Raw genomic sequence first — 19,792 nt, 5'->3', positions numbered from 1 at the left:
TTACGAGCCCTTTCCCAACAATGCAGAGTTAAAAAGTAAGACAAATTTGCAAATAAGAAGAAAAAAGTAACACACAAAAAAGAACTGTAAGACGGCTCTATAAAAGGAGAAGGTACCAAGTCAATGTGTGGGGGTACGAGGTACAGTTGAAGTCGTAAGTTTACATACACCCTAACCAAATAAATTTAAACTCAGTTTTTCACAAATCCTGACATTTAATCCAATTAAAAATTCCCTGTTTTAGGTCAGTTAGGATCACCACTTTATTTTAAGAATGTGACATGTCAGAATAATAGTGAATGATTTATTTCAGCTTTAATTTCTTTCATCACATTCCTGGTGGGTCAGAAGTTTACATACACACAATTACTATTTGGTAGCACTGCCTTTAAATTGTTTAACTTGGGTCAAACATTTTGGGTAGCCTTCCACAAGCTACCCACAATAAGTTGGGTGAATTTTGTCCCATTCTTCCTGACAGAGCAGGTGTAACTGAGTCAGGTTTGTAGGCCTCCTTGTTCTGCCCACACATCTTCTATGGGATTGAGGTCAGGGGTTAGTGATGGCCACTGCAATACCTTGACTTTGCTGTCCTTAAGCCATTTTGCCACAACTTTGGAAGTATGCTTTGGGTCATTGTCCATTTGGAAGACCTATTTGCGACCAAGCTTTAACTTCCTGACTGATGTCTTGAGATGTTGCTTCAATATATCCACATGAATTTCCTCCCTCATGATGCCATCTATTTTGTGAAGTGCACCAGTCCCTCCTGTAGCAAAGCACCTCCACAACATGATGCTGCCACCCGTGTGCTACACGGTTGGGATGGTGTTCTTTGGCTTGCAATCACCCCCCTTTTTCCTCCAAACATAACGATGGTCATTATGGACAAACAGTTCTATTTTTGTTTCATCAGACCAGAGGACATTTCTCCAAAAAGTATGATCGTTGTCCCCATCAGTAGTCTGGCTTATTTAATGGCGGTTTTGGAGCAGTGTGTTCTTCCTTGCGGAGCGGCCTTTCAGGTTATGTCGATATAGGACTTGTTTTACTGTGGATATAGATAATTTTGTACTTGTTTCCTCCAGCATCTTCACAAGGTCCTTTGCTGTTGTTCTGGGATTGATTTGCACTTTTCGCACGAAAGCACATTCATCTCTAGGAGACAGAACGCATCTACTTCCTGAGCGGTATGACAGCTGCATGGTCCCATGGTGTTTATACTTGCATACTATTGTTTGTACAGATGAATGTGGTACCTTCAGGCGTTTGGACACTGCTCCCAAGGACGAACCAGACTTGTGGAGGTCTACAATTTTTTTTCTGAGGTCTTGGCTGATTTCTTTTGATTTTCCTTTCCCATGATGTCAAGCAAAGAGGCACTGAGTTTGAAGGTAGGCCTTGAAATACATTCACAGGTACACCTCCAATTGACTCAAATTATGTCAATTAGCCTATCAGAAGCTTCCAAAGCCATGACGACATTTTCTGGAATTTTCCGAGCTGTTTAAAGGCACGGTCAACTTAGTGTATGTAAACTTCTGACCTACTGTAATTGTGATACAGTGAATTATAAGTGAAATAATCTGTCTGTAAACAATTGTTGGAAAAATTACTTGTGTCATTTAAAAAAAAAAGTTATTTCACCTTTATTCTTTTTTCATGCACATAGCAGATGTCCTAACCGACTTGCCAAAACTATAATTTGTTAACAAGAAATTTGTGGAGTGGTAGAAAACAAGTTTTAATGACTCCAACCTAATTGCATGTAAACTTCCGACTTCAACTGTAGTTGCGGTAATTGAGGTAAAATTTACACGTGGGTAGGGGTAAAATTGACTAGGCAATCAGGATATATAATAAACAGAGTAACTGCAGCATATGTGAAGAGTGTGAGTGTGGCGGTAGAGGCTGCTGAGGTGAGAACGGCTCATAATAATGGCTGGAATGGAGCGAAATCAAACCCATGAAAACCATGTTTTTGATACCATCCCAGCCATTATTATGAGCCGTTCTCCCCTCAGCAGCCTCCGCTGGAGTGTAGGTAGTGTGTGTGAAAATTTTTAGGTCCTTCCTCTGACACCGCCTGGTGTAGAGGTCCTAGATGGCATGGAGCTCAGCCCCAGTGATGTACTGGGCCATACTCACCATCCTCTGTAGCTTCTTGCGTTCAGGTGCCTTGCAGTGATGCAGCCAGTTAAGATGCTCTCAATGGTGTAGCTATACAACTTTTTACGGATCTGAGGGCCCATGCCAAATCTTTCCAGCCTCCTAAGGGGGAAGAGGTGTTGTCATGCCCTCTTCACAACTGTGGTTGGACCATGTTGGGTCTTTTTTTTTCATTTTATATTTAACCTAGCAAGTCAGTTAAGAACAAATTCTTATTTACAATGACGGCCTACCTTGGCCAAGCCCTAACCCGGACAACGCTGGGCCAACTGTGCGCTGCCCTATGGGACACCTCTAGCACTGAGTGACACCTCTAGCACTGAGATGCAGTTCCTTAGACCGCTGCGCCACTCGGGAGCCCAAAGGATACGACACTAACTAACATTAGTGTGGAGAGACTTTCTGTGTCATAAGTCTGACCACGTGGTAGCCACAATATTCTCTCTCTCTCTTTCTCACTCACACACACACCGCATGCATACACACACACGGACACACACCTTTTGACCTCTTCACCATCTTTCGTTATCTCGCATACACGCACACACGACTTGACCTGCACACATACAAGGCAGACAGAAATAGTGGTGGAGGGCACACAATTTTCCACTAGTGTTGTTTTGTCTGTGGTTCAACACTCACAGACTAAAGCTAGTGGATTATGTAACAAAGACAGACAGAGAAATGTCATTAAGACAAGACAAGAGAATGGGCTGAACAGAGGAAATTACGAAAGGAAATACCCTAGTTTTGAGACATCCACCACTCCCCCTCCCTTTCCCTAGGCCTCTTCTGTGCAGTACCAAGATTGATTCGTCACTGTATTCTCTACGTCAGATGGGTCATGTCATTACAGGTGGTGACTGTAACATGTGGGCTGGTGATTATTAATTCATTCTCAGCACAAGTAGATTCTGTGCTGCATTCATGAAGCCGACATCAGAACAATATGGTGGGCACAATGAGGCCATTCTCTGTCATGGACTCATCATACTGTAGGTCAGTGTTCCCTCTACAAGGCCTGGAACACTTCAGTCAGAGGTTTTAGCCAAATCATCACTATCTATAGTAAACATTGGATATAGCAATGGATTTATAACATTACATTTAAAGGCTTTCAAATCCTTCATAAACTCTTTATAACCCTTTTATACCACACGTTGTTGATGACATGTTTCTGATTGGCTAGGGCATTCTAGAATGGACATTAAAACCAGATATCGGGACATTTGGAAAAGATATCGGGACACCTTGCAATCATGATGCCAAACTGAAAAACTGATATTTGTTTTGTTTCTTGTCCGAACAATGCAAATGGACTACATTTACTGTGTTGAACACTGCAATTGCAGACTTTTAAAAAAACGTAATTACTTTCATCTTATTTGGTCAATGAGGCCTGGGCATATGTTCATAAATTATCTCAGAGTAGGAGTTTGAGGGTAGGAGTTTTGCCTTTAAGATTAAATTGGACTGAGAGGCGGGACCTGGGTTTATATCAGTACTCCTACTTGGTTAAATCACTGACATTGACAACCACGGACATGCCACATGTCACCATACAGACTAACAAGCTGATTAGAATATGGTATTTTGTTTAAGATGGTATGGTCAATTTTTCAATTACTTATTTTACTGAACCTCTTTCACTTACAGTAAGACACCAAATTATCCACCACTAGATGGAGGTAGACACTGCATTAGGCCTGGGATCTATTCAAGGTCGGGGATCTATTCAATTTCAACAGTTAATTAATGAAATTGATTGAATTTCTATTCATAAAGGTGGGGGGAAAATGCAATAACAGGCCATTTCCGTTTCATGAAGTGATGAATTGACCCCACCACTGGGTCATTCAGAGAAAGATTCATCAGAAGTCACACTATAACATGGTACACTGTAAGAATAGAAAGTCTCAAAACACCATGATTGTGTGTTTTGAGACTTGTCATGAAACCATGACAAGTGGTGCACCTAAGCTGAGATCTGGTGTTTGAATGTAAACCCAATGTAAGTGTTTTAATACAGATAATGTGTTTTAAAATATAAATAAAGTACTCTGAAACACCCAAAGTGATTCTTCAACCTGAATATTGGTGTTTTTAAGAGATCATCTAACAGGCAGCATCAAAACACAAAAACGGTGTTTTTCATACAATCAATGGTTTAGAAATGCAAATGCTTTATGGCCTAAATATTGATTGATGATAAGGGCCTTTAGAGAATATTTTTTATGGACTTCCACCTTTATTTTTTTATGCTTTATTTTGACAGATTAGGAACAGGAGGGGCAGTAAGATCAAAATCAAATCAAATCAAATGTTATTTGTCATATGCGCCGAATACAACAGGTATTGTACCTTACAGTGAAATGCTTGCATACAAGCCCTTAACCAACAATGCAGTTAAGAAAATACCCCCAAAAAGTAATAAATAAAAGTAACAAATAATTACAGAGCAGCAGTAAGATAACAATAGCGAGGCTATGTACAGGGGGTACAGGTACAGAGAAATATTAATATTATTGTATATTAATGTGCGGGGGCACTGGTTAGTCAAGGTAATTCTGATAATATGTACATGTAGGTATGGTTATTAAAGTAACTATGCATAGATAATAACAGAGAGTAGCAGCAGCAAAGAAGAGTGGGGGGGGGGGGGCAATGCAAATAGTCTGGGTAGGCATTGATTATTAGATGTTTAGGAGTCTTATGGCTTGGGGGTAGAAGCTGTTAAGAAGCCACTTGGACCTAGACTTGGCGTCCCGGTACCTCTTGCCGTGCGGTAGAAGAGAGAACAATCTATGACTAGGGTGGCTGGAGTCTCTGAAACTTTTTAGGGCCTTCCTCTGACACCGCCTGGTATAGAGGTCCTGGATGGCATGAAGCTTGGCCCCGGTGATGTACTGGGCAGTACACACTACCCTCTGTAGTGCCTTGCGTTCTGAGGCCAAGCAGTTGCCATACCAGGCAGTGATGCAACCCGTCAGGATGCTCTCGATGGTACAGCTGTAGAACCTTTTGAGGATCTGAGGACCCATGCCAAATCTTTTCAGTCTCCTGAGGGGTAATAGGTTTTGTCAGGCCCTCTTCACAACTGTCTTGGTGGGCTTGGACCATGTTAGTTTGTTGGTGATGTGGACACTAAGGAACTTGAAGTTCTCAATCTGCTCCACTACAGCCCCATCGATGAGAATGGGGGTACAGATGGTACATTTCGTTGACATTTTACCCACTCAACCACACAGGCACAATGTAAGAAATTATTCTGGGGTGAAGTGAATGAATGCGGCAGGTAGCCTAGTGGTTAGAGCATTGGGCCAGTAGCCGAAAGGTTGCTATATCGAATCGCTGAGCTGACAAGGTAAAAATCTGTTGTTCTGCCCTTGAACAAGGCAGTTAACCCACTGTTCATAGGCTGTCATTGTAAATACGAATTTGTTCTTAACCGACTTGCCTAGTTAAATAAAGGTTTTTAAAAAATGCAAGTCGTGCAGAGCCTGTGGTCTAGCGGTAATGCACCCGGCTTAGACATGTCACCCCTCTCCCCACTGAAGATCGGAGTTCAGACAAAGGGATCTAATTCTGCAGAAGACAGGATTCAAAACCTCATAATGGTGTGTAGAAGCTTTAGAGAGAGGACACGTCGCCAAAAGAGAAGGTATTTATTTCAATACTAAACAAGCCTCGAAACACCAAAATGTTGGTGTTTTCAACCTTTTCTGCCAGTGCTCCCAGTCCCTGGCAAGATGTTGCACAATACTTGATTAAGTGGTGTTACAACACACCATGTAATGTTTTAAAACATCTCATGATGATGTGTTTCAATGCTCCAGCAAAGTTCATGTTTCTTCTCCTTCAAGTTGGTGAAAGCTCAGTTGGCACTAGTTTTGGTGTTACAAAGCACTTCATTTTAAGAGTGTAATCTAATGTTGTCTGCCACAGAAGGCCTTGATGTAATTAACTTGCCTATGGTGTTTCCTTCTTCTTTTTATAAAATTGGTATCTAGACTCCGACAACAACAAGTTAAAGACTTCCTAAATATATCCGCTCCCATGATGTCTATTTAATTTGTCTTACCCCTATTCTGAATGCAATCTGTAAATTGTCTGTCCCCTCTGTGACAAAGACGTTGGGCATGTACCAATATTAATTTGATCTCTATGGACCTTTCTTCAGTCTGTTGATTAATTGTTAGGAAATAAGTGCATTAGAACTCTTGGGCGCATGAGCCCTTCCTACTCTTATCAGTGCAGATCCATAGTTCACAATGTCCATGACTGCTTGAAACAGAAAGCTGAATGTAGTCATTTATAGATGCAGCCATAGTCGTTTAAGTTCTCATTGAGGGATTAGGGTACTACTGATCATCTATAGACTGACTTTTGGACTCCAACTGCTGTGTCCCACAAAGTTCAAATAATCAAGTCATTCAATTCAGTGATGACCCGAAGCAAGATTTTGGGAAAAGAACACCTTGCTAGACAATGTTATTCCATTCTCAATGTCTGCCAGTGTCCACACAATGTTAATAACAGCTGAGCTCTGTAATTGGTATATTACTGGAAATGTTCAAAGTTTACCAGTAAACTACAAGAATTTTGGTAACTTTCAAAGATTTTATGAATTTATCACATCTAGTGGCCCTTTTGGGTACTTCAGATGATCACAGGTGTCTGTAATTATCTCTGGCCCTTTGTGTGAAATACATGAAATAATCAAATAAGATTATTTTAAAATAGAAAATAGAATGACGAAGCTGTAAAACATTATACTAAATATAAACCATCAACTTAATGAATACCATTAGTGTTTAATAAGAAGGGTTCAGCATGAAATATCCTTTATATAAATTTTTTTACACACTTTTATTTATTTTACTATGTCAATATGTCTTTGTTGTAAATGTTTTGCAGCCAAACAAGTGGTAGTTGTTGAAAAAGTCAATAGTTGGAAGAGTTGCAAAGTCAATTGAAAATAAAGCCATTGTCGATTGGATGGTTTCTTCATTAATTAGGCTATTTTCTCTTGAACCATATGGTCTATCTATTAGAAACTCATGGACAATATGGACACAGATATAAACAATGAAGACTATATATTAATACAATTTATTTGTTATTCAAGTATAAATGACCAAAGTTACCATAGATTGCCTTAATTACCACAATTATAGAACATTCCGTTAACTTTCCGGTACAGTAGCTTTGCAACCTTCGACATGCTTATAACTCTTGTAAACAGATTGTAGATGTTGTACATTTCTTGGGTGCTGAAATAATGATATCACATTAATAAAAGTACATGCAAGTGCTGTGAGGGATGTTTTCACAACGATTTTGTAACGGTTGTTCTCCTCCTCTTCGTCCGAAGAGGAGGAGTAGGGAATGGACCAAAGCGCAGCGTTGTGATATGACATAATGATATTTATTAAAGTAAAGACGAAACACGAAAATACTTCAACAAACTACAAAACAAATAAACGAACGTAGACAGACCTGAACTAGAGAACTTACATATACACGAAGAACGCATGAACAGGTACAGACTACACAAACGAACGAACAAACGAAACAGTCCCGTGTGGTGCACAGACACAGACACGGAAGACAACCACCCCTAAAACAAACAGTGTGAACAACCTACCTTAATATGGTTCTCAATCAGAGGAAACGTAAAACACCTGTCCCTGATTGAGAACCATATCAGGCTAAATGACAATGAACCTAAACATAGAAACACATAACATAGAATGCCCACCCCAACTCACGCCCTGACCAACTAAACACATACAAAAACAAGAGAAACAGGTCAGGAACGTGACAGATTTCTGCTAAATGTAACCCATTTCAGGAAACTAGGCGTATGTCGCGGGTCATTACTTCACAGGAGAGCCATTTCAATGTAAACATTTTTTTTGTTAATCAAAATACCTTGTCGAACATGTGAAATTTTATGTGCCTTAATAACAAACTTGTATGCCATCTGTAAATACGAATAAAATTGTTAAATTACGATCCTAGATGGTTTAGCCAAAGAAAAAGTCAGCAACCTTCCCGCTAGCCATGATTGGCTTAGATAATGAGTGGGCTGGACATGCTGAGAGATGAGTTTGGATTGGACTGCCATATAGCATGCTTCTCTCTATTTGAGCAGGTCAGTATGTCTAGGTAATCCTGTCTAACGCAGCTTTCTTTATGTGTTGTGTATTAAAACTGCACAAGTGCTGCTCTCCACTTTTTGGAGGACTGAGTTTTGAAATCAGTGGAATTGAAATATGATAGCTTCCAGATTATAACTTCAAACTATGGCCAACCATGGCATCCGACAGGAGAAGGGTCCAACCATGATGAATACGGGTAAGAGTCTGGATAGCTACATTATCAGATATTACATGTTTCTAATTGTGACAGAAAGAGCAATTTACTTGGCTAGCTATAGCCTAATGTTAGCTAGCTAACATTGAACCTGGTTGGTTAGCTACAGTGCCCTCCACAAAAATTGGCACCCTTGGTAAATATGCGCAAAATGGGCTGTGACAATTTTTTATTTGCTGCTTATCCTCTTGGTCTTTTATTCAAAATATTCACACAAATTGAACCTTTATTTAAGTAAAATGTTTGAAGAAAAAAAGTGAAATAAAATACATAAATACTTTTCTTCGAAACATGTGTGCCACAATCTTTGGCACCCCTAGAAATTCTTATGAGTAAAATCTAACTGGAGTATATTCCCATTCATGTTTTACGTTTTTAAGTTCACCTGAGTGATTGGGAACACTTAAGCGGTAAGCCATGACTTCCTGTTTCACTGGGCTATTAATACGATGTGACACACAGGTCAAGTTCCCATAGACATCCATCACTATGGGAAAGACCCGAGAATACAGTAATGATCTGCGACAAAAGGTTGTTGAGCTGCACAAATCAGGAAACAATCGGCCTGGAAAAGGACGTGTGTCTATATTGACCCCACGCCCAGTGAGGAGAATGGTTTGAGTGGCCAAAAAATCTCCACGGATCACAGCTGGAGAATTGCAGATGTTAGTTGGGTCTTGGTGTCAGAAAGTCTCCAAAACTACAATCAGACTACATAACCACAAGTTGTTTGGGAGGGTTGCCATAAAAAAGCCTTTGCTGTCATCAAACAACAAACTCAAAACTCAAGAACTTTGAATGGGACCGGGTTCTATGGTCAGATAAGACCAAAATAGAGCTTTTTGGAAACAAACACCAGAGGTTGGTTTGGTGTAGACAGAAAAATAGCCATGCAGAAAAGTACCTCATCCCTACTGAGAAGTATGATGGTGGATCTTTGATGTTGTGGGGCTGTTTTTCTTCCAAAGGCCCTGGACAACTTGTTAGGATACATTGTATCATGGACTCCATCAAGTACCAGCAGATATTAAATCAAAACCTGACTGCCTCTGCTAGGAAGCTCAAACAGTGGAATGAGCTGAAGAGGAGAGTCCACAAGCGTGGACCTCAGAATCTGAAGGATCTGGAGAGACTCTGTATGGAGGAATGGTCTCAGATCCCTTGCCATGTGTTCTCCAACCTCATTACACATTATAGGAGAAGACTCAGAGCTGTTATCTTGGCAAAGGGAGGTTGCACTAAGTATTGACTGAAGGTGTGCCAATAATTGTGGCACACATATATTTGAGAAAATGATTTGTTTTATGATAATACATTTTATCTTTCAATTATTTTACTTTAATTAAAGGTTCGATTTTGGTGAATATTTTGAATAAAAGAACAAGAGGATAAACAAATAAAAAATGTCACAGCCCGTTTTGCTCATATTTACCAAGGGTACCAATATTAATGGAGGGCACTGTACCTGCAGATTCATGCAGGGTAGTAATGCCATGAATTGTGTTATGGTTAATTGTTTACCTAGCTAGCTAGCTAGCTACATGTCTTAACAAAATACTCCACTATGCAAGTAACCATTATTTGTGCGTTCGTAAAATCAGTCTGGCCATCTACTCCGATTTCAGAGAACTCTCGTCTGTGTGCCAGAGAGCGCAGAATAACTGACCAATTTAAGAACGTTCAATACCCGTTGAATATGGCCGGTGTCAGTAAACATCAGCAAACTCATCGACCAGAGCGTCCGCTGTGTACTATGAACGCGTGTACTCTGAATTTACGAACAGACAATCTGACACAGTTGCAGTCACCAACGCTCAGGATAACATAACAGCTTAACCAGCTCTACTAGGGCAAGTAATGTTCAGTGAGCTGTTCTCTCTCACTTAGATGTCTGGAAGTAGCTAGCAAGTTAGCTTGGGTGCTTGACTGCTGTTGTTAGTACATTCGGATCAACCCTTAAAGAGATGGGTGGGGCTAAAGCTTAAGAGGGTGTGAATGGGTGTAGACAAAGAGGGCTCTCCAATAGTAGTACCAAAACATTGAAAGGTCATTTTGTCAAAAGTGAGTTTACAAGTTTAACTTTCAAAGCAAAATTACTTTCCCATTGTTCCTCAACTGTAGTGTATGATATACCATTTTGTAGCTCTGAATCGCTACTTTTATCCAATGTAAAAAACACAATTTGAATTTTTGCTCCATGAGACCGATTTGAGCCAGTCGGTCACATATGAAACTCCATGTTACATCTTATCCATATGCACCTTAGCCACCTCGTAGATGTAGTTGTGAGTTCTAACAGTACCAGTGGTGGAAAAAGTACCCAATTGTCATACTTGAGTAAAAGTAAAGATACCTCAATAGAAAATGACTCAAGTAAAAGTGAAAGTCATCCATTAAAATAGAACTTGAGTAAAAGTCTAAAAGTATTTTGTTTTACATATACTTAAGTATCAAAAGTAAATGTAATTGCTCAAATATAGTTAAGTATCGAAAGTAAAAGTATAAATAATTTCAAATTATTTATATAAAGCAAACAGCACTATTTTCTTGATTTTATTTTATTTACGGATAGCCAGGGCACACTCCAACACTCAGACATCATCTACAAAGGAAGCATTTGTGTTTAGTTAGTTTGCCAGATTAGAGGCAGTAGGGATGACCAGGGAAAAGGGTGTAAATTGGACAATTTTTCTGTCCCGCTAAGCATTCAAAATGTAACTTTTGTGTGTCAGGGAAAGTGTATGGAGTAAAAAGTACATTCTTTTCTTTAGGAATGTAGTGAAGTAAAAGTAAAAGTTGTCAAAAATATAAGTAGTAAAGTAAAGTACAGATACCCAAAAGAACTACTTAATTTGTACTTATTAGTACTTTTAATTAAGTACTTTACACCACTGAACAGTACCCAAAACCCTTCTGTGATTGTATTTGACAGTGGAAAAAATTCCTTTGTTTCAATGTGACAGGTTTCTATTGAACTTAGGCCATGGTCTACTTAATAAAGTCCATTATACATGTGATCTGTTTTCATGTTTTAAAGGTAACACTCTTCTGTGGAAATCCTCCAGTTGAGAAGAGATAGTAGAGTGAGAGTGACTGGCAGAGACGGGTTCCCTCTCTGGCAAGAGCGGTGCACCCATCTCCACTGCCTGAGTTAGTCAGGTCAGTGAGGAGGAGCCAAGCCAACAAAAGAGGGGCATCGCTGGCCCCACAGACACCAAGGGTCCCAGGGGAGATCCAAAGTGAAGGGCACTGCTGGTCCCCAAAAATCCAGTTAGAGGGGCATATAGGAGAGAAGAAAGCATTGAACCCTTATCGTTTCAAGAAGACCTGGACTGGTTCCTCAGGATCAATGGGACAAGGCTAGATCAGTAGGAGCTTTGAAAGAGGTATGTGAGACTTTAGATCAGGGCTCGCCAACCTTGTTCCTGGAGAGCTACACTCCAGTAGGTTTTCAATCCAACCCCAGTTGTAACTAACCTGATTCAGTTTATCAAGCAGCTAATTATTAGAATCAGGTGCACTAGATTAGGGTTGGAGCGAAAACCTACAGGACGGTAGCTTTCCAGGAAGAGGGTTGAGCAGCCCTGCTTTCGATCATACATCTTCCTCATAGTATTAGATCTAATGGCTCAGATCAAATGTATTTCTATCATAAAAATGTTTGACTTCTATAGCAATTAGTTTTACAAGCCATTCGTTATAATTGAGGAGATAAATATTTTACTCAGTAGTATCTGATAGTGATCATTTTTAAGACTTGCAGGGTCATTAAGCTTGAAACTCAGAGATGACGTGTTGAACCAAAAGTATGGTGCCACAGTAGATGAACTGACAGGGAATATTAATAAAACCACCATCACATATGGAAATGATATTCACCAAACTGAAGGGTTCAGAGAAAGACCGCAAGATGTGAAGACAGCTAAATGTGAACATGATCAAGGCTTCAGAACAGCCCACTCGTTCATGGGTGGTGGTGTGTATGTGTGTGTGCGTGTGTGATTGTGTGTGTGCGAGCGAGTATGTATGTGCACGTGCGCATGTGTGCATGCATGTGTAAATTATTTAGGGACGGTGTTATTGGAGCACAGTTTGTTCTAGTGTTAATGAGAACTGGAAAAGTGACAAGTGCATCAAGTCTACAGTATGACAGGCCAATAATAGCCTGCTTTCATCAAAGACCAATCTGTTTCATCACAGTTGTCAGACACAAGATTAGATACACAGACACAGACACAGCTATACATGCATACACACGTTTGAAAAGTGAAAGACCTTCCATATGATATGCAGATCACAGGGATAGCATCAATAAACACATCTCGCTGGATGCTGACTAGCTGTGGATCCAAAGGATGCAGAGAAAGAGTCTGACTCATCTGTTCTGCCCGGCACTGCTATGCAGATTAGTGTCTCCACATGTTTACTTGTATTTCCACACTCATTCTTTTCAACATTTAACCTCACGCCATCTCAGCTCCCTCAAAAGCACATTCACTCAGACATTCACAAAAAGATCCATGGTACATAAAGATGGTCCATTTAGTTCCAAGGTTGGTCTCATACTTTCCAAATGACATGAACAGCCTGTGAATTACAGGTTTTTCCAATGGCTTTGGGGCAATTTTCACACGTATGTGGTACATTTTCACAACGCTTAGTACAAAACTCAAAAGAGATCATCAAAAAGACAGTTGTTTCAAAAACTTTAAACACATTTTCAGTTGACAACTCACAAAATTATACAGTCACTTTATCACCAAAGTTAGTGTTTCATCTAGAAATACATGTTTCACATTTGAAATCCATTTCACTATTACTTAATCCGACTGCTCTTAATTGATAATCACTTAACAGTTTGGTAAATGTATAGATTTTAAACTGGTTTGTCTAGTACAGATCTTGAGAACGACATAATTAAAATCTATGTTTGTGTAGTGTGAACATATAAATGATGATATGTACTATTATGATTTTACTTCACAGGAAAAAAAACAAAAAACGGATATTGACAAAAAACATAGATGTATTTGTATGTAACAAATGCATCCTCTAAACAGTAAACATGTATCCAAAATGAAGTTGCAGGGGTCTTTTTGTTGATGGTTTTTTATATTGCTTTATTAAAACGGCATTGGCCAAACAGTAGTATATACCATTTACATAGCAGGCGCTTTTATCCAAAGGGACAACAGTGAGTCGACATACAGTGGGGCAAAAAAGTATTTAGTCAGCCACCAATTGTGCAAGTTCTCCCACTTAAAAAGATGAGAGAGGCCTGTAATTAAAAAATCCAGAAAATCACATTGTAGGATTTTTAATGAATTTATTTGCAAATTATGGTGGAAAATAAGTATTTGGTCACCTACAAACAAGCAAGATTTCTGGCTCTCACAGACCTGTAACTTCTTCTTTAAGAGGCTCCTCTGTCCTCCACTCGTTACCTGTAATAATGGCACTTGTTTGAACTTGTTATCAGTATAAAAGACACCTGTCCACAACCTCAAACAGTCACACTCCAAACTCCACTATGGCCAAGACCAAAGAGCTGTCAAAGGACACCAGAAACAAAATTGTAGACCTGCACCAGGCTGGGAAGACTGAATCTGCAATAGGTAAGCAGCTTGGTTTGAAGAAATCAACTGTGGGAGCAATTATTAGGAAATGGAAGACATACAAGACCACTGATAATCTCCCTCGATCTGGGGCTCCACGCAAGATCTCACCCCGTGGGGTCAAAATGATCACAAGAACGGTGAGCAAAAATCCCAGAACCACACGGGGGGACCTAGTGAATGACCTGCAGAGAGCTGGGACCAAAGTAACAAAGCCTACCATCAGTAACACACTACGCCGCCAGGGACTCAAATCTTGCAGTGCCAGACGTGTCCCCCTGCTTAAGCCAGTACATGTCCAGGCCCGTCTGAAGTTTGCTAGAGAGCATTTGGATGATCCAGAAGAAGATTGGGAGAATGTCATATGGTGAGATGAAACCAAAATAGAACTTTTTGGTAAAAACTCAACTTGTCGTGTTTGGAGGACAAAGAATGCTGAGTTGCATCCAAAGAACACCATACCTACTGTGAAGCATGGGGGTGGAAACATCATGCTTTGTGGCTGTTTTTCTGCAAAGGGACCAGGACGACTGATCCGTGTAAAGGAAAGAATGAATGGGGCCATGTATCGTGAGATTTTGAGTGAAAACCTCCTTTCATCAGCAAGGGCATTGAAGATGAAATGTGGCTGGGTCTTTCAGCATGACAATGATCCCAAACACACCGCCCGGGCAACGAAGGAGTGGCTTCGTAAGAAGCATTTCAAGGTCCTGGAGTGGCCTAGCCAGTCTCCAGATCTCAACCCCATAGAAAATCTTTGGAGGGAGTTGAAAGTCCGTGTTGCCCAGCAACAGCCCCAAAACATCACTGCTCTAGAGGAGATCTGCATGGAGGAATGGGCCAAAATACCAGCAACAGTGTGTGAAAACCTTGTGAAGACTTACAGAAAACGTTTGACCTCTGTCATTGCCAAGAAAGGGTATATAACAAAGTATTGAGATAAACTTTTGTTATTGACCAAATACTTATTTTCCACCATAATTTGCAAATAAATTCATTAAAAATCCTACAATGTGATTTTCTGGATTTTTTTTTCTCATTTTGTCTGTCATAGTTGAAGTGTACCTATGATGAAAATTACAGGCCTCTCTCATCTTTTTAAGTGGGAGAACTTGCACAATTGGTGGCTGACTAAATACTTTTTTGCCCCACTGTATTTTCATACTGTATGTAACCCCAGTGGGAATTTTGCGATCAGAACAGCATCAATTCATCAGGGCATGGAGACTACAAGGTGTTGAAAGCGTTTCACAGGGATGCTGGCCCATGTTGACTCCGATTTTGGCACACACACAATCCATGTGTCAACTGTCTCAAGGCTTTAAAAAAAAAAAAAAGATTTTCAAACAGATAGCTTCACGGTCGTTTGTTGTTTTGTCTAGTTTGTATTAGTGTTCGTGTTCGTTTCTTCTTCTATTAAAAAGAAGATGTATTTATATCACGCTGCGCCTTAGTCCTCTCTTTCACCTAACGACGATCGTGACACATACCAGCTCTACTGGTAGCACTGCTACTACCAGCAGTACTACACCTGCACCTGTCGACAACACCAGTTGTTCTGCTTCCATGAGCACATCCAATGCTAGCATCCAGTAGTTCTACATTTGTTGTTAGCCCAGCTAACATGGACACTGACAGTTGTGAATCTGATGCAGCCGAAGAGCTACTGCCCCCTTACCCGGGAAAGCACTGAATAACAGACCATTGAAGAGGCAACAAATATGATGAGAACTACATTGGTTTGGGGTTTACTTATATTGGGACTAGTGCCTTTCCTAAGCCACAGTGTGTTATATGTGCAAAAGTACTATCTCACAACTCGATGAAACCTTCACTCTTGCGCAGACATTTAGAAACAAAACATGCCAACTTCAAAAATAAGCCACGGGAGGTTTTTGAGCGAGAATTAAGACGACTTTCGAGTAGTAAGACATGCATAAAAGCAACAGTTACCATGAATAAGAAGTGGCTAGAAGCGTCTTATATGGTGAGCTACCGTTTGGCTTGGACAGGCAAGCCACAAACTATTGTGGAGGACTTAATTCTTCCTGCTGCTGCGGATATGGCTGAGACAATGCTGGGGGAAAAGGCAAACTACACAGACAATGCCTTCATCAAACAACATTGTTTCACGACGCATCAGTGACATGGCAGGAGATGTTTTGAAACAATTACTGCTTCGCATACAAGCCAGAGAATTCTATGCGTTACAGCTGGACGAGTCCACAGACGTGGCGGGCCTGGCACAGCTACTGGTATATGTCCGTTACGTTTATGGGGAGTCAATTAAGGAAGACATCCTCTTTTGTAAACCAGGACAACAGGAGAGGATATTTTTTAAGGACTGGACAGCTTTGTGACATCAAATGGACTTTGATGGTCAAGATGTGTTGGTATCTGTACTGATGGCACAAAACCCATGACATGGAGACATAGTGGAGTGGTAACGCGCGTGCAAGCAGTTGCTCCCGACACCACTTGGGTACACCGCAGCATCTACCTAGAGGCTCTTGCTGCCAAAGGAATGCCTGACAGCTTGAAAGATGTTTTGGACACTACAGTGAAAATGGTTAACTTAGTTAAAGCACGGCCCCTGAACTCTCGTGTATTTTCTGCACTATGCAATGATATGGGCAGCAACCATGTAACGCTTTTACAACATACAGAAGTGCGCTGGTTAAAGTATTGACACGTTTTTAAAAAAATTGAGAGACGAGCTTAAAGTTTTCTTTACTGACCATAATTTTCACTTGTCAGACTGCTTGCATGACTGGCCTATCTGGGTGATGCTTTTTCTCGCCTGAATGATCTGAATCTAGGATTACAGGGACTCTTCGCAACTATATTCAATATGCGGGACAAAATTGAGGCTATGATTAAGAAGTTGGAGCTCTTCTCTGTCTGCATTGACAAGGACAACTGTCACGGCCGTCAAAAGGTGGAGACCAAGGCGCAGCGTGGTATGCGTACATTCTTCTTTATTAATAAGAATGAACATTGAACAAAACTAACAAAATAACAAAACGAACCGTGAAGCTATACAAATGAGTGCTGAACAGGCAACTACACATAGACAAGAACCCACAAATACCCAAGGGAAAATGGCTACCTAAATATGGTCCCCAATCAGAGACAACGATAAACAGCTGCCTCTGATTGGGAACCATATCAGGCCACCATAGACATATATATACCTAGACATACAAAACCCCTAGATATACAAAAACCCTAGACAAGTCAAAACTAGCATACCCACCCTAGTCACACCCTGACCTAACCAAAATAATAAAGAAAACATAGATAACTAAGGTCAGGGCGTGACAACAACACACGTCTTTCCATCATTGTATGATTTTTTGTGTGCAAATGAACTCAAGCTTACGGACAATGTCAAATGTGATATAGTGAAGCACCTGAGTGAGTTGGATACGCAATTATGCAAGTACTTTCCCGAAACGGATGACACAAACAACTGGATTTGTTATCCCTTTCATGCCCTGCCTCCAGTCCACTTACCGATATCTAAACAAGAGAGTCTCATCGAAATTGCAACAAGCGGTTCTGTGAAAATGGAATTTAATCAGAAGCCACTGCCAGATTTCTGGATTGGGCTGTGCTCAGAGCATCCTGCCTTGGCAAATTGCGCTGTTAAGACACTGATGGCCTTTGCCACCACGTACCTATGTGAGAGTGGATTCTCGGCCCTCACTAGCATGAAAACTAAATACAGGCATAGACTGTGTGTGGAAAATGATTTAAGACTGAGACTCTCCAATACAACCCACCATTGTAGAGTTATCTTCATCCTTTCAAGCACACCCTTCTCATTAACCCGTGGTGAGTTATTCACCATTTTTGATGAACAAATAAAGTTTTATATGTAAGATGGCTAAATAAATAGCAAAATTATTGATTATAATTATATTATTATTTGTGCCCTGGTCCTATAAGAGCTCTTTGCCACTTCCCATGAGCCAGGTTGTAACAAAAACTCACACTCATTCTTATGTTCAATAAATGTGTGGCAGGCTTACAGTGATGGCAAAAAACAACATTTGAGAGTGAGCTGACCCTGGTGCTAGAGGGAGTACACAGCTGGCAGTTGAATGTTTGAAGGGGTACGGGACTATAAAACGTTTGGGAACCACTGATCTACACTGATTGAAGTGGATTTAACAAGTGACATAAATAAGGGATTGTAGCTTTCACCTGGATTCACATGGTCAGTCTATATCATGGAAAGGTGTTCCTAATGTTTTGTACACTCAGTGTATATTGATGACCAACATATTTATGCCAATTGCACATACATGGCGATGATAATGCCAAAGATATATTTATTTTTCCTACCACAAACTATCGGCAAGGGACTTATTTCACTTTAGCTGCTCCCGGCATTTTATGGGAAGGAAAATAACATGTTTGATGAATTACAATGCACGGTTAGCAAAATGACAGTTCATATGTCAAAGTATGAAAGTTCTATGAACAGTTCTAAGAACTGAAAGCTAGCGATGACACAAGACACAACTGTCAGTATTACTAAGTAATCACACTAATAAAGGATCATTTATAATATAACGTTTGTACATTGACTGATTGAGTGATTAGGATAATTTACTTGTCAGGTCATTGAAGGTTTGAGAGAAGGGTTAGCTTCCATTCTTAAAGTTCACCGCTGGTACGTTCATCTGGAGTCAATCAGCCCAGTCAGGAGACTTGGCTCCGGCTTGAGTTCAGTTGTGTCTTTTTGAGGAAAAACATGACATCAAATGTGGAGTCTTTTGTCTGTTTGAGCTCAGACATAGTTTTTTGGGGGGGTCTTTTTAGTGGCCAGGGCGAGTGGTGTTCTTGGAGGCACTGGGACTATTTATGGTTTGAGGACGGCCTGAGAGACTTCACCACGGACTGTTTGTCTTTGACAAGGATTACTGTACAAGAACAACCATATTGTTCTTTCTGGTGTTAAACAGGTTATAAAACTTCCAAGAATCAGATATTGGTCAAAAAGATACTGAAATCTATCTTGATTATTATCATTACACCATACAACGTACCTATTGCATATACAGTATACAGACAAGGATGCTCTCCTAGAAGTGAAGGAATTATTAAATAAATGAAGCAATCGCAATCCCATCAGCGGTGGATGAAAATGATGGCCGATTTTCCATGCTCTATTGAAGACAACGTCAGTGGCCATGTATTCTGAGAGTGGGGTCATGGTTTCTCCCTGGACTCGGAAAAAGGCACTAATTGCAATTAGGTGTGGGGGCATCTTACACAAGAATCTGGAAAGAGTTATCCTGAAAAGAGTGAGCGTGTGTGTGTGTGTGTGTGTGTGTGTGTGTGTGTGTGTGTGTGTGTGTGTGTGTGTGTGTGTGTGTGTGTGTGTGTGTGTGTGTGTGTGTGTGTGTGTGTGTGTGTGTGTGTGTGTGTGTGTGTGTGTGTGTGCGTGTGTGTGTGTGTCTGTGTTGGTGTGCATGCCTGGTGATGGATGGGAATCATTGTTAAAACAACAGACGCAACAGTTCTCATTAAGTCCCGCTCTGATATGTAAATATCTTCATCGTGGTCACATTAACGAAGGCCAACTCAAAACGTCTTTGTTAGGAAAATATGACAAACTA

This window comes from Salvelinus namaycush, chromosome 21 (genome assembly GCF_016432855.1).
Source record: "Salvelinus namaycush isolate Seneca chromosome 21, SaNama_1.0, whole genome shotgun sequence".
Taxonomy (NCBI): domain Eukaryota; kingdom Metazoa; phylum Chordata; class Actinopteri; order Salmoniformes; family Salmonidae; genus Salvelinus; species Salvelinus namaycush.
The sequence above is the reverse complement of the archived record's forward strand: the minus strand, read 5'-3'. Positions refer to the sequence as shown.